The following is a 15,084-nucleotide window of genomic DNA, read 5'->3' as shown; positions in this document are numbered from 1 at the left end:
AATCTAATGAATTCATAAAATGTAAAATAGTTAGAACTAGCTTGCCAGCCACCTGTAGCCACAAAACATCAGACCACTTATTGCTAATGTTAGCTAAGGTTAACAGGGCCTACCTTAGCTAGCTAACGTTACTGAACTTAGCTAAAGCAATTGTTATCAATAGCTATTTCAGTTTTAGTAGCTAACTTAGCTAGCTAGATAAGCAACAACTAAAGCATTGTCCTCAAACAATAATTAGTTTTAATGAAGTTAAATTTAAAGAAATTATGTATTTTCAGTGTACACCTGTGGTTGCTGTTCGAATGTAACTAAATACCTGACTAGCTGGTGAGCCAGGTCTCCTCCTAGCCAGTCAGATGGTCACGCGCTAATGCCCGCGATTTCTCTGGTAATGACGTCTTGGCTAGATAGAACACTTACCTTGCTACTTGTGCAGTGCACCAGGACAGGGAGGCTGCACATTAGCTATATAAATATGGTAGAAAGATAATGTGGCCTTTTCTGTAGGTTACAGGCTGGAGATAAAATGTAATGAGAGGGACACTTTTTACATCATGTCGGATTCTCCAATCAAATAGCCTAACCTAAATGACGCTCAATCAAATAAAAAAATGCCCTGTTATGTTAACAAACAACATATCCTAAAAACAGTTCATGTCAAATTAAAATGGACAATATGGAATGGACGATAACGACTGTTGTCCAGGAATTTCACACCATTGTCATGATCAGTGGTTTGTATCCTTCAATTTTTGAGAAGCCGATTAATTGGGGCGGCAGGTAGCCTAGTGGTTAGAGCATTGGACTTGAATCACCGAGCTGACAAGGTAAAAATATGTCGTTCTACCCCTGAACAAGGCCGTTGATCCGCTGTCATTGAAAATAAGGATCTCTTCTTAAATGACTAGTTAAAATTCTGAATTTCCCGCTGTGTAAACACATTGCAAATAGGCTCGCGAATACTCCTGATAAAGTTGGGTAGCCTAATTGATTATTCACAGGAATCAGGACTGATAATGCCATGCCCTGTTTTTACAGACGATGGGCATTAATTCATAAAATTCCATTGTGGTCTACACACCAGTAAGCACAAGCACGTCTTTTTTTTCGGTCCTTTCAGGGTGTCGTTTTTTGGTGGTAATGTAGGCTTACCACATATAATTCAATTTCAGGTAACACTGTTAGGATACACCTCAATAAGCATGGATCGATGCCTACGCCTTTGTGGTTTTTTTGTATGTGAAGTTCCAGACCGGCCTTGATTTCCACGTCCATGGACATTGGTTTCTGGTCCGGAGCAAATCTGAACGAATCATAGACGTCTATGTTTGGTTCAGATTTAGTGCAGTCCAGACCGGCCTTGCTTCCATTCAGCCACAATAGCATTATTAGTGAGGTCGGGCATTTATACCTGGCTCGCAGTCGGCGTTTCAATTAATCCCAAAGGCGTTTGATGGGGTTGAGGTCCGGCTCAATGCGATACGCAACATCCAGGACTATCATTAGCCTGGTAGTGGGAAATGGTGTTTCATAATGAACATATGGATATTTCCCGTGTTTTTCACCTTCTCTTCATTAAATCGAGTTAAGGAGGACATCAACGCCTTTGCTGCCTGAATTGAGAATGTTTTATGTACGAACCTGCATAGACAATTGATGTTACTCCTCTTGTGTGTATGTGCAGGTAATATGAAACACTTTGATTAATTTGCCCTCCTATGTCAAACAGGGCTTGCCACAGATCTACTAGCTGAGAACCGGCTCATCTCACATTTCATCAGGACCTTTCTGTTAAATTTTATTTTATTTTATTAGTCAACACAGCTCCATCCTGTCCATTTCCCAAGCACTGTAGTGGTACCTCTTCTGACACAATGACAAACCAGCTGCTTACTCAGCTAAATCTTGAGATGAGAATGTATTGTTCATTGCAAATAAGTGGTGGGGAAATTACCCGTTTTAAGTGGTTGAATGGTTTCTACCAAGAGTATTTGCACAATTGATCATCCAACTCAATAACAATCCAAATTCTCTTGGATCCTGGATCAATATGTTTGTCTACTGATGTCCATATCATACCATACTGCTTTGTAAATTGTGGACTAAACATCCAAATGACCATTTCCTCTTTTACGTGGCCACAATCTACATAGTAACTGGGTGTAGTAGACTATAATTGCACAATAAAATAACTAGGGTTAGGAAAGATTTCCTTGGAACTTGAGTGTGAAGCGAACTTTTCAGCAGTGCTGCCATTTCATCAGGAAGATGCTGCAGGCCAGGCAGCTGAGCCTGCAGGAATTGATCAGTCTGCAGTATAAATTGAGGAGGCAGATGCTGGCTAACTAATTAGTGCTCAGGAATAAGATAATGAAAAAATATATATGTTTATTAAAGAATTTGAATCGGTTATAATTAATTTCACAATATATCCTACCGATCCCTGACTTTGGCGAAGTCATTTACAAATTAGCCTCCAACACTCACCAAAGCCCCATATACTACCCACCACTGCGACCTGTATGCTCTCGTTGGCTGGTCCACGCTACATATTCGACGCCAAACCCACTTGCTCCAGGTCATCTATAAGTCTTTGCTAGGTATAGCTCCGCCTTATCTCAGCTCACTGGTCGCCATAGCAGCACTCACCTGTAGCACACTCCAGCAGGTAGTCGTGGGTGAACAGTTCACTGGTCACCTCCAAAGCCAATTCCCCCTTTGGCCGCCTTCCTTCCAGTTCTCTGCAGCTAATGACTGGAGCGTGACTGGAACGAGTTAGTGAGGGAGACATATCTCCCTCACTAACTTTAAGGTCAGCTGTCAGAGCAGCTTATAGCTGCTGTATAGCTGATCGCTGCAGCTATACACAGCCCATCCAACCAACTACCTACCTCATCCCCATATTTGTTTTTGTTTTTCTGCTCTTTTGCACACCAGTATTTCTACTTGCACATCCTCATCTGCACATATATCACTCCAGTGTAAATTGCTAAATTGTAACTACTTCGCCACTATTGGCCTAGTTATTGACTTTACCTCCTTACTGCACACACTGTATAGAGATGTTTTCTTTTTTGTTATTGACTGTATGTTTGTGTATCCCATGTGTGCCCCTGTGTTGTTTTTGTCGCACTGCTTTGCTTCATCTTGGCCAGGTTGCAGTTGTAAATGAGAACTTGTTCTCAACTGGCCTACCTAGGTAAATAAAGGTGAAATATATATAAATATAAAATAAATCATCAAAAATTCGTATTTCAGAGTATGAGCTTTGTGAACCTCACTCCCTAAACATATACAGTGGGGCAAAAAAGTATTTAGTCAGCCACCAATTGTGCAAGTTCTCTCACTTAAAGAAATGAGAGAGGCCAGTAATTTTCATCATAGGTACACTTCAACTATGACAGACAAAATGAGAGAAAACCCCCCCAGAAAATCACATTGTAGGATTTTTAATTAATTAATTTGCAAATTATGGTGGAAAATAAGTATTTGGTCAATAACAAAAGTTTATCTCAATACTTTGTTATAGACCCTTTGTTGGCAATGACAGAGGTCAAACATTTTCTGTAAGTCTTCACAAGGTTTTCACACACTGTTGCTGGTATTTTGGCCCTATGATGAAAATTACAGGCCTCTCTCATCATTTTAAGTGGGAGAACTTGCACAATTGGTGGCTGACTAAATACTTTTTTGCCCCACTGTATATTGTCTGGATCCACCAGTAGGCAGTTAGAGTTTGTACTTTAGAAGAGTTGTTTACAACTGGCCTGTTAACTGCAGATGTCTGGCAAGAAGTGCCTGGTGTCACCTGCTTTGACTCTAAAGAGCATGAGAGGTGTCTCTGAGGCTTAAAAGTTGTGTTCCAGCAGCACTGAAAATACTGATCTCATCTCAGCAAAGTGTTTGCAGCACAACTGGTCCAACACATCTGGAAAACCACTGCCTGACACAGGCCTCTTTCAGCCGTGTTCTCACAGAACAAGCCATTATAATTTACAGTTCTTTCCCATAAGGCTTAAACCCAATGCAAACCCATGCATGGGCTGTTTCCTGACTGAAGCTGCAAGCACATGTAACACAAAAGAAACTTATTGCAAATCATGGAATTGAAAACCATGTAAAATGTAAGTGAATGACTCATGCGATAATTTGCCCCCAATGCATAAGCCAGTGTCAGTACAGCAGAAAACTCTCTCTCCCTTCATGAGTTTTATTAACTCTTACGATAATGGTCGCCATGGAAATGCAAATGAAACTTCACTTTCAACTTTATTGGTATGAATACACAATGTGACACTCTTGCTCTGAGCCTGATGTGTTGTGATATAGAATTCATGTACGGTCTCCTTTGCACAAAACATTCTGCTAAACTTTACGGAAGAAAATGATCAAAGTCAAGTTGAGGAAATGACAGGAAGTCATGGGTAATAAATGGACGAGAATTCAGTATGTTAATCACCTTACAATGGTCTTATCTCTAAAGCAGCTTACCCTGCACATGGACATCCTCAATAATAGAGCTGTAAAAAAATAAAAATATTAAATGACATGCAGAATAGCGTGATCAAAAATCCTAAAGCTAATTGAAGTGTATTTTTACAACTGTATTTACTTGAAGATGTCTCATTGTAATTCGTATTTACTGCATGTTAGGCAATATGGCCCTCATCATCTTCACATATACATTCACAAGACTTTTATAACTGCTCTCTAACAAGCATCGCTAGAACAATGCAACTATTATGAGTGCAAACAATTAAATGTCCTTTATTGTATAGTGCCGTTGCAATGTTGTTATTATTTCATGAATATCTTTCTGTATTTATAGTACCACAGAAAAATGGTATGATTCATTGGGTTGATGATATTTCTTGTCAGAGATAACAATGGTGGTGCATTTCTCATACCAAGTGGTGATGGAGCCAGTCAAGATGCTCTCGATGGTGCAGCTGTAGAACTTTTCGAGGATCCGAGGGCCCATGTAAAATCTTTTCAGCCTCCTGAGGGGGAAGAGGGGTCCTCTTCACGACTGTGCGGACCATTTTAAGTCCATAGGGATGTGGACGCTAAGACAGTAGAAGCTCTCAACCTGCTCCACTACAGCGCTGTCGATGTGGATGGGGGTGTGCTTTCCCCTCTTTCTCCTGTGGTCCACAAACAGATCCTTGGTCTTATTGACATTGAGGCAGATGTTGTTGTCATGGCACAACAGTGCCAAGTCTCTGACCTCATCCCTGTAGGCTGTCTCATCGCCGTCGTGATCAGGCCTACCACTCTAGAGTGTCGTCAGCAAACTTGATTATGGTGTTGGAGTCGTGTGTGGTCATGCAGTCGTGGGTGAACAGGGAGTACAGGATGGGACTAAAAACACACCCTTTGAGGGGCCCCAGTGTTGAGGGTTGGCGTGGCAGAGGTGATGTTGCCTACCCTCACCAGCTGGGGCTGTTGCGTCAAGAAGTCCAAGATCCAGCTATAGAGGGAGGTGTTCAGTCCCGGGTCTCCAGCTTGGTGATGAGTTTGGAGGGGACTATGGTGTTGAACGCTGAGCTATTGTCTATGAAAAGCATTCTCACATAGTTATTTCCCCTCTTGTCCAGGTGGGAGAGGGCAGTGTGAAGTGCATTTGAGATTGCGCCATCTGTGGATCTGTTGGGGCGGTATGCAAATTGGAGTTGGTGCAGGGTGTCTGGGATGATGTTGATGTGTGTCAGGATGACAAGCCTTTCAAAGCACTTCATCATTACAGACAGTGGCGACCCGTCATTCAAGGTTTTGATTCCCACCTTTCTAGCTAAAAAAATAAATATATACTTTTAAAAATATTTTTGTTATTTTTGGGGGGAGATTCCTGTTTTGCATGTTATTTTGGCATTAATACATGTCACATATTAATTTGCAAACAATGTCATAAAATAATAATAATCTGTGAGTTAATAAAGCTGCATACAAACATGGTCTTTTTTTGTTTTCTTGAGGAAGGCAGCTCCAAAATGCGGGTGTTACAGCCTAGCTCAGTGCTTTATGTGGTGATGGGCAAGGAAGCAGAAAATATGGAGCATAGGGGTTGGTAATGTTCTCTAGTTGTGCTGTGATTAGCTCAGTGTTCTGTCACTCATTGGGACACTACGTCACTGCCAAATCTACGTGGAGAGCTCGAAAATTCAAGCTTTTTTGGTGCTGCCATAGTTACATTAGAAGTGCCCTTCCAAGAAGGCTCATGGTCATTGGCCATAGATAAAATGACGTCAATTCACGTCATATCTACAGCAGCTTTCATTGGACTGATCACGTCAACATCATACCTTCAAAATATTAGTTAGCACGCTAGCAGTCATCATCATAATGAATAAAGTCGCCAATCTGCTGGAAAATCCTTTTTATTTCTTGTCATATAAGGAGAAATAATGAAGAGAAATTATAGATATAATGTATAGGTGCTCATCGGCCATGGACATAAACATTACACAACAAGTTGAAAATCGCAAATTCAACAATGAGTGGTTTGGAAGGAATCAGTGGCTAACTGCAAGCATCGCAAAGCAATCATTAGCCTGCTATTTAGTGGAGTGGGTATGTGGTCCCAAGTATGGGTTTAAGGGTCTCTTTTCCAGGCTTAAAAGGATAAACATTCAACATTGGCCATGATTTCAATCCAGCATGACTTCTGCAGTGCTCAAAACAACTGGAAACTCAGAACTGGGAAATCTGATTTCAGTGAGTTCAAGACAACTGGGAACTCGTAAAAAAAATGAGATCCAACTGGGAAATACGTTTTGAACGATAATCCAACTCAGAGTTGCAAGTTGCTTTACATTTTTCTGTAAAGATTAGAAAAAAATGAGTTATATAAAAACAAATACAATTCCATGTACAGATAAATAGTTAAGCAGTTAGATTAAACAACTCCTTTGTAAGAATGTTTTAAAATGAAACATGTATGGAAACCCTTCGTCCAGCAAAAGAGGAGGCTTGGCAGTAGTGGGGGATATACTGTTGAGCCAAATCGCCTGCCCATCTTCCCCAGACCCCTGCTTGAAGGGAACCTTGTTGGGTCAGAGCCAGGGTTTTCCTGTCTGCTCTCATCGATTCGGACGCCAATGAGAGCTTCCTGGACGGATGTGTCGTTACCCAGTTGGGCCTGGACACTGTCCAACTCGATTCACCCCTCGATGCCAACGCTCTCAATGGACAGCTCCTTGCCCGTGTCTGTGGAAAAAAAACGTCCCTGTCTCTCTAGAAACCACCAGGAAAAGATCAGTTTCCACATAATCGACTGTCCTTACTCCCCCCGGTTCTTGGCCATCCATGGTTAAAGCTACACAACCCACAGATTGACTGGACCGCCTGAAAGGTAACCACTTGGAGATAATTTTGTCACTCATTGTCTACATTCTGCCCTTTCCCCTGCCTTGTCTGAACCGCCACACCTGTCATCAGTTCCTCCAGAGTATCACAACCTTGCGCCTGTCTTCAGCAAGCACCTGCCGCCTCTCCCCCAGTACTCCCCCCCTCTCTCTGTGTGTTTGTGTGGGCGGAGACAGGTGTGCTGGAGTCAGAGCAGATCCCCACCAGCTGCAACCTGTTTCTTAATCAAGACCTCTACAAATACTCAGCCCTGCCACTTCCACACTGCCAGATCGTAATCTCTGCTCAGACAGTATGGTTCTAGCTGTTTTTTACTATTCAGATCCCTTGTGCCGGTTTTTCTTGCCTAACGCTGTTTTCCCCTCCGCTACAGTTCTGCCTGCTCTGACTCTGGTCCCTGTCTCCATTGCCACGTCTCGTCATCCTGCTACTGTCCTGGATTCCACTCTACTGCTCCCTTGGATTCCTCTCCGGACCTGCTTATCCTGTTGTCCCAACCCCTCTCACTCCAGCCTCAGCCTCCTCACATGGTTTCCTGCAACCCGCCCGAGCTTCCCCTGGCCTGCACTCCATCTTCCCCTGTGTTGCAATAAATACCTTGGTTACTTCATCCCAGTTTCCTCGTCTGAGTCTGCTCTTGAGTTCCACTCCGCGTAACACACATACCACAATTGATGCAGTCTGAATCAGCTATATGAATAGTAGGCTACACATAATGCATTTCCAATGCCATGACTAGAGCATCACTAATTTTCCAGGGTTTTTGTATGTTTTTACCAGGCTGATGTTTTCAGGTGACGTTATAGACAGCATACTGATCTCCACCTACTGCGGCCTCCCTCAGAGTCAGGGTACTTCAACAACTGTGTCCACTGCCCTTTAATTCTTTAATGGGAGGGACAGGGAGCAAGGAACATCTACATTGACATATCCCCACAGTTAATTAGTGACTTCCGCTCAGCTCCAGACCATAGGGTGCATGTTACTGCAGAGCAAACAATGGGACACTTAAAATTGGTATAACATTAAGAAACGGAGTAGATTAGATTGGTGTGTTCTGTAATGTCATTCAGAGGAGAGAATTTTTGGGGGACCTGTTTCCAATCACTTAGCTGCCAGTGAAGTGTGCTTGACATGCTGGTAATCAGACAAGGGGAAGGATTGTTATGCCAAATACATTATTTTTGATGGGGCTGTCACTGCATTCTAATTGTATAAATAAAAGGTGATGATGCTTTTGGATCACAAATGGACAAATTGATTAAGGTTAGGGTTAAAGAGGTATATTATTGTCCCTTGTTCATCTGGGATAGAACAGCTGTAGTGGGATCTGCACATAGTGGAGCACATGACTGAAGTGAAGTGACACTGACAGTCTCACATGGTCACAATCAAGCGATCAAGGGTGGAACTCCAGGAGTATGAGATGACTATATTATATTACCAGCTGGGCTATTATCTTAGGAGGGGGTTATTTATTAATGTACTATATCAAGGTGGGACAAACAGTGTATGAAGGGTGTAGTGCCAGGTCATGGCCAATAGTAGGCATACACATGAATTATTCACAGTGGATTAAATGCCAGAGTGAAGGAGAGAGAAAGAGGGGAGAGAGAGAGAGAGAGAGAGAGAGAGAGAGTGGGAGAATGTCAGTGAATGTGTGTGTGTGAGCATTCGTGTTCATATTCCTGCATTAATTTGTGTGTTTGTGAGAGCATCTGTACGTACGTGTGTGTGTGTGTGTGTGTGTGTGTGTGTGTGTGTGTGTGTGTGTGTGTGTGTGTGTGTGTGTGTGTGTGTGTGTGTGTGTGTGTGTGTGTGTGTGTGTGTGCGAGCGTGTGTGGGCAATCAAATCAAATCAAATTTATTTATATAGCCCTTCGTACATCAGCTGATATCTCAAAGTGCTGTACAGAAACCCAGCCTATAACCCCAAACAGCAAGCAATGCAGGTGTAGAAGCACAGTGGCTTGGAAAAACTCCTTAGAAAGGAGTGGCAATGAGCCATAGACCCTCTATAGGACTTACTGTGCGAGCTCCAGCTCCCTGCACCGGATCCTAGTGTCAGTCCAGTCCATTCTTTATAACTGGGGGAATCCTTCAGCCCAATAATCTAGCCACAGAAGGACACAGAACTCACATCTGCTGCTAGAGCCCTGCCAAAGAGCCAACGGTTTCTCTTACATAATGTCTGTGTAAGACCAGAGAGACAGCTATTTTTCTGTTTAGATCTTTTCTTCAGCACATATTCCTTACAATTTTAGGAAGGCTTAGATGTTTAGAGAATCAATGGCAAAAATCTAAGCGGTGGATCTGTGCCTCTTTGGAATCCTTACTCTGCACTGGAATAGGAGGCATTGTCATGTGCATGGTAGTGGTGTAGTGAAAATAAGAAATGACCAGGGTCAGGGCTGTGTGCGTGTGTGTGCGTGTGTGTGCGTGCGTGCGTGCGTGCATGCATGCGTGTGTTTGCTCTGCAGAATCATGCACCCAGTGTTTCTCTAGATTAGCTCTGGGCCAGAGGGTAATCGCTGACTCCTCAGTGTACCTGGGACATACCCACAGTGAGTCCGAAGGCCATGCTTTTATGACACACATGGCTTCTCTATATGAGCGTCTGTGTCTCGTGTTTCCAGGGTCCCTGCCTCTATGGCAACGGAGATTTGCATTATTTTTCAGTGGCGACCCGTCATTCAGGGCAGGTGGGGCAAAGCCCCAACTGTTTAGCTAAAAAAATATATGGCGAGATTTTTATGTATATGTTGTTTTTTTCACGGTTTTGCAGGTTGTTTTGGATTTATACATGTCACATATCAGTTTGCAAACTGCATAAAGCAGCATACAAACATGGTCTCTTTTTGCTTTCTTGAGGAAGGCAGCTCCAAAATGCAGGTGTTTCAGCCGAGCTCAGTGCTTTCTGTGGTGGTGGGGAAACCAGCGGAAAATAGTAGGGGTTGGTAATACTCTCTTGTTGCTCCGTGATTGGCTCTGCGTTCTGTCACTCATTGGGACACAACGTCACTGCAAAATCTATTGGGAGAGCTCGAAAATTCAAGCCCCTTGGGTGCTACTATAGAGTTACATTAGAAGTGCCCATCCAAGAAAGCTCAAGGTCATTGGCCACAGATCGAATTGCGTCAAATTACCTTATATCTATAGTATCATTGATTGGACTGGTCATGTCAATATCATATTTCCAAAACCTTAGCTAGAAAGCTACATGTAGCAGTCATCATCATGAATCAAGTTGACAATTTACTGGCAAATCCTTTACAATCCTTGTCGTATGAAGATAAATTATGAAGAGATATTATAGATAAAACGTATCGGTGCTTATCAGGCATTGGACATAAACATTACACAACAAGTTGGAAATCGCAAATTCAACAATGAGTGGTTTGGAAGGAATCAGTGGCTAACTGCAAGCGTTGCAAAGCAATCAGTAGCCTACTATTCAGTGGAGTGGATGTGTGGTCCAAGTCTGCTGTCAATCCAGCATGACTACTGTCACTTTCAAAACAACTGGAAACATGGAATTGGGAAATCTCAGACTTCATTGAGTTTAAGACAACTAGGACCTCGGAAAAAAAGGAGCTTCGACTGGGAATTTGTCAAATATTTTATTTATTTATTTCACCTTTATTTAACCAGGTAGGCTAGTTGAGAACAAGTTCTCATTTGCAACTGCGACCTGGCCAAGATAAAGCATAGCAGTGTGAACAGACAACACAGAGTTACACATGGAGTAAACAATTAACAAGTCAATAACACAGTAGAAAAAAAGAGAGTCTATATACATTGTGTGCAAAAGGCATGAGGAGGTAGGCGAATAATTACAATATTGCAGATTAACACTGGAGTGATAAATGATCAGATGGTCATGTACAGGTAGAGATATTGGTTTGCAAAAGAGCAGAAAAGTAAATAAATAAAAACAGTATGGGGATGAGGTAGGTAAAATTGGGTGGGCTATTTACCGGTAGACTATGTACAGCTGCAGTGATCGGTTAGCTGCTCAGATAGCAGATGTTTGAAGTTGGTGAGGGAGATAAAAGTCTTCAACTTCAGCGATTTTTGCAATTCGTTCCAGTCACAGGCAGCAGAGAACTGGAACGAAAGGCGGCCAAATGAAGTGTTGGCTTTAGGGATGATCAGTGAGATACACCTGCTGGAGCGTGTGCTAGATCGTGTCCAGTGAACTGAGATAAGGCGGAGCTTTACCTAGCATGGACTTGTAGATGACCTGAGCCAGTGGGTCTGGCTTTAGGGATGAGCATACAGGTGAGTAGTGGGTGGTACACCTTTAGTAACAAAATGGATGGCACTGTGAAAACTGCATCCAGTTTGCTGAGTAGAGTGTTGGAAGCATTTTGTAGATGACATCGCTGAATCGAGATCGGTAGAATAGTCCTAGGGTAAGTTTGGCGGCATGATGAAGGAGGCATTGTTGCGGAATTTTTTGATTTTAGATTGGAGAAGTTTGATATGAGTCTGGAAGGAGAGTTTACAGTTTATTTTTATTTTTGTATTTTACCAGGCAAGTCAGTTAAGAACAAATTCTTGATGACGGCCTAGGAACAGTGGGTTAACTGCCTGTTCAGAGGCAGAACGACAGATTTGTACCTTGTCAGCTCGGGGGTTTGAACTTGCAACCTTTCGGTTACAAGTCCAATGCTCTAACCACTAGGCTACCCTGCCGCCCCAGTCTAGCCAGACACCTAGGTACTTATAGATGTCCACATATTCTAGGTCGGAACCATCCAGGGTGGTGATGCTAGTCGGGCGTGCGGGTGCAGGCAGCGAACGGTTGAAAATCATGCATTTGGTTTTACTAGCGTTTAAGAGCAGTTGGAGGCCACGGAAGGAGTGTTGTATGGCATTGAAGCTCGTTTGGAGGTTAGATAGCACAGTGTCCAAGGACAGGCCGGAAGTATACAGAATGGTGTCGTCTGCGTAGAGGTGGATCAGGGAATCGTCCGCAGCAAGAGCAACATCATTGATATATACAGAGAAAAGAGTCGGCCCGAGAATTGAACTCTGTGGCACCCCCATAGAGACTGCCAGAGGACCTGACAGCATGCCCTCCGATTTGACACACTGAACTCTGTCTGCAAAGTAGTTGGTGAACCAGGCAAGGCAGTCATCAGAAAAACAGAGGCTACTGAGTCTGCCGATAAAAATATGGTGATTGACAGAGTCGAAAACCTTGGCAAGGTCGATGATGACGGCTGCACAGTACTGTCTTTTATCGATGGCGGTTATGATATTGTTTAGTACCTTGAGCGTGGCTGTTGTCCACCCGTGACCGGCTCGGAAACCAGATTGCACAGCGGAGAAGGTACGGTGGGATTCGAAATGTTCAGTGACCTGTTTGTTGACTTGGCTTTCGAAGACCTTAGATAGGCAGGGCAGGATGGATATAGGTCTGTAACAGTTTGGGTCCAGGGTGTCTCCCCCTTTGAAGAGGGGGATGACTGCGGCAGCTTTCCAATCCTTGGGGATCTCAGACGATATGAAAGAGAGGTTAACAGGCTGGTAATAGGGGTTGCGACAATGGCGGCGGATAGTTTCAGAAATAGAGGGTCCAGATTGTCAAGCCCAGCTGATTTGTATGGGTCCATGTTTTGCAGCTCTTTCAGAACATCTGCTATCTGGATTTGGGTAAAGGAGAACCTGGAGAGGCTTGGGCGAGTAGCTGCGGGGGGGGGAGGCGGAGCTGTTGGCCGAGGTTGGAGTAGCCAGGCGGAAGGCATGGCCAGCCGTTGAGTAATGCTTGTTGAAGTTTTCGATAATCATGGATTTATTGGTGGTGACCGTGTTACCTAGCCTCAGTGCAGTGGGCAGCTGGGAGGAGGTGCTCTTGTTCTCCATGGACTTCACAGTGTCCCAGAACTTTATGGAGTTGGAGCTACAGGATGCAAATTTCTGCTTGAAAAAGCCGGCCTTTGCTTTCCTGACTGACTGCGTGTATTGGTTCCTGACTTCCCTGAACAGTTGCATATTGCGGGGACTATTCAATGCTATTGCAGTCCGCCACAGGATGTTTTTGTGCTGGTCGAGGGCAGTCAGGTCTGGAGTGAACCAATGGCTATATCTGTTCTTAGTTCTGCATTTTTTGAACGGAGCATGCTTATCTAAAATGGTGAGGAAGTTACTTTTAAAGAATGACCAGGCATCCTCAACTGACGGGATGAGGTCAATGTCCTTCCAGGATACCCGGGCCAGGTCGATTAGAAAGGCCTGCTCACAGAAGTGTTTTAGGGAGCGTTTGACAGTGATGAGGGGTGGTCGTTTGACTGCGGCTCCGTAGCGGATACAGGCAATGAGGCAGTGATCGCTGAGATCCTGGTTGAAGACAGTGGAGGTGTATTTGGAGGGCCAGTTGGTCAGGATGACGTCTATGAGGGTGCCCTTGTTTACAGATTTAGGGTTGTACCTGGTGGGTTCCTTGATGATTTGTGTGAGATTGAGCGCATCTAGCTTAGATTGTAGGACTGCCGGGGTGTTAAGCATATCCCAGTTTAGGTCACCTAACAGAACAAACTCTGAAGCTAAATGGGGGGCAATCAATTCACAAATGGTGTCCAGGGCACAGCTGGGAGCTGAGGGGGGTCGGTAGCAGGCGGCAACAGTGAGAGACTTATTTCTGGAGAGAGTAATTTTCAAAATTAGTAGTTCGAACTGTTTGGGTATGGACCTGGAAAGTATGACATTACTTTGCAGGCTATCTCTACTAACTGCAGTAGACTGCAACCAATAAGACATAACCAACAGAAAAGGAAAAGGGAATTGGTGGCAGCTAGTAGACCGGTGACAACGACCAACGCCCGAACAGGAAGAGGAGCCACCTTCGGTGGAAGTCATGACAAGCTGTTTTTAAACTGGGTGGTTTGAGCACTGAATGCGTATTGGCTGACAGCTGTGGTATATCAGACCATATACCATGGGTATGACAAAACATTTATTTTTACTGCTCTAATTACGTTGGTAACCAGTTTCTAATAGCAATAAGGTACCATGAGGTTTGTGGTAAATCAAATAAAATCAAATAAAATTTGATTAGTCACATGGGCCGAATACAATAGGTGTAGACCTTACAGTGAAATGCTTACTTATGTGCCCCTAACCAACAATGCAGTTAAAAAAATATATGAGTAAGAATAAGAAATAAAAGTAACAAGTAATTAAAGTGCTGCAGTAAAATAACAATAGCAAGACTTTACACAGGGGGGTACCGGTACGAGTCAATGTACGGGGGCACCGTTTAGTTGCGGCAATATGTGCATGTAGGTAGAGTTATTAAAGTGACTATGCACGTGCCTAAGAACAGCCCTAAGCTGTGGTATATTGGCCATATGCCACACCTCCTTGTACCTTATTGGTTATGTATAGCCAGCTGCATAGATTCCCTTTGGACTGTAAAATTAAATAACTCAATATCGCCATCTGCCGACTTTTGGGCTAGCATCAAGTCTAGTTGAGGAATAAAGTCTAGTTATAGAAAGTGAGTGGTTTGAAGATAAAGCAAATACACACAATATCGACCAGATAAACAAGTGAATTCAAGAGGCGTACAAAACTCTAATATCATGCTTTTATTATAAGGGCTACAACCCTTTCAAAGCCTTCAATGGTGGGGAACCGGCAGTGGTGGGAAAAGTTCCCAATTGTCATACTTGTGAAAGTAAAGATACCTTAATAGAAAATGACAAGTAAAAG

Source organism: Oncorhynchus masou, chromosome 12 (assembly GCF_036934945.1).
Source record: "Oncorhynchus masou masou isolate Uvic2021 chromosome 12, UVic_Omas_1.1, whole genome shotgun sequence".
NCBI lineage: Eukaryota > Metazoa > Chordata > Actinopteri > Salmoniformes > Salmonidae > Oncorhynchus > Oncorhynchus masou.
This window is presented reverse-complemented; position numbering follows the sequence as displayed.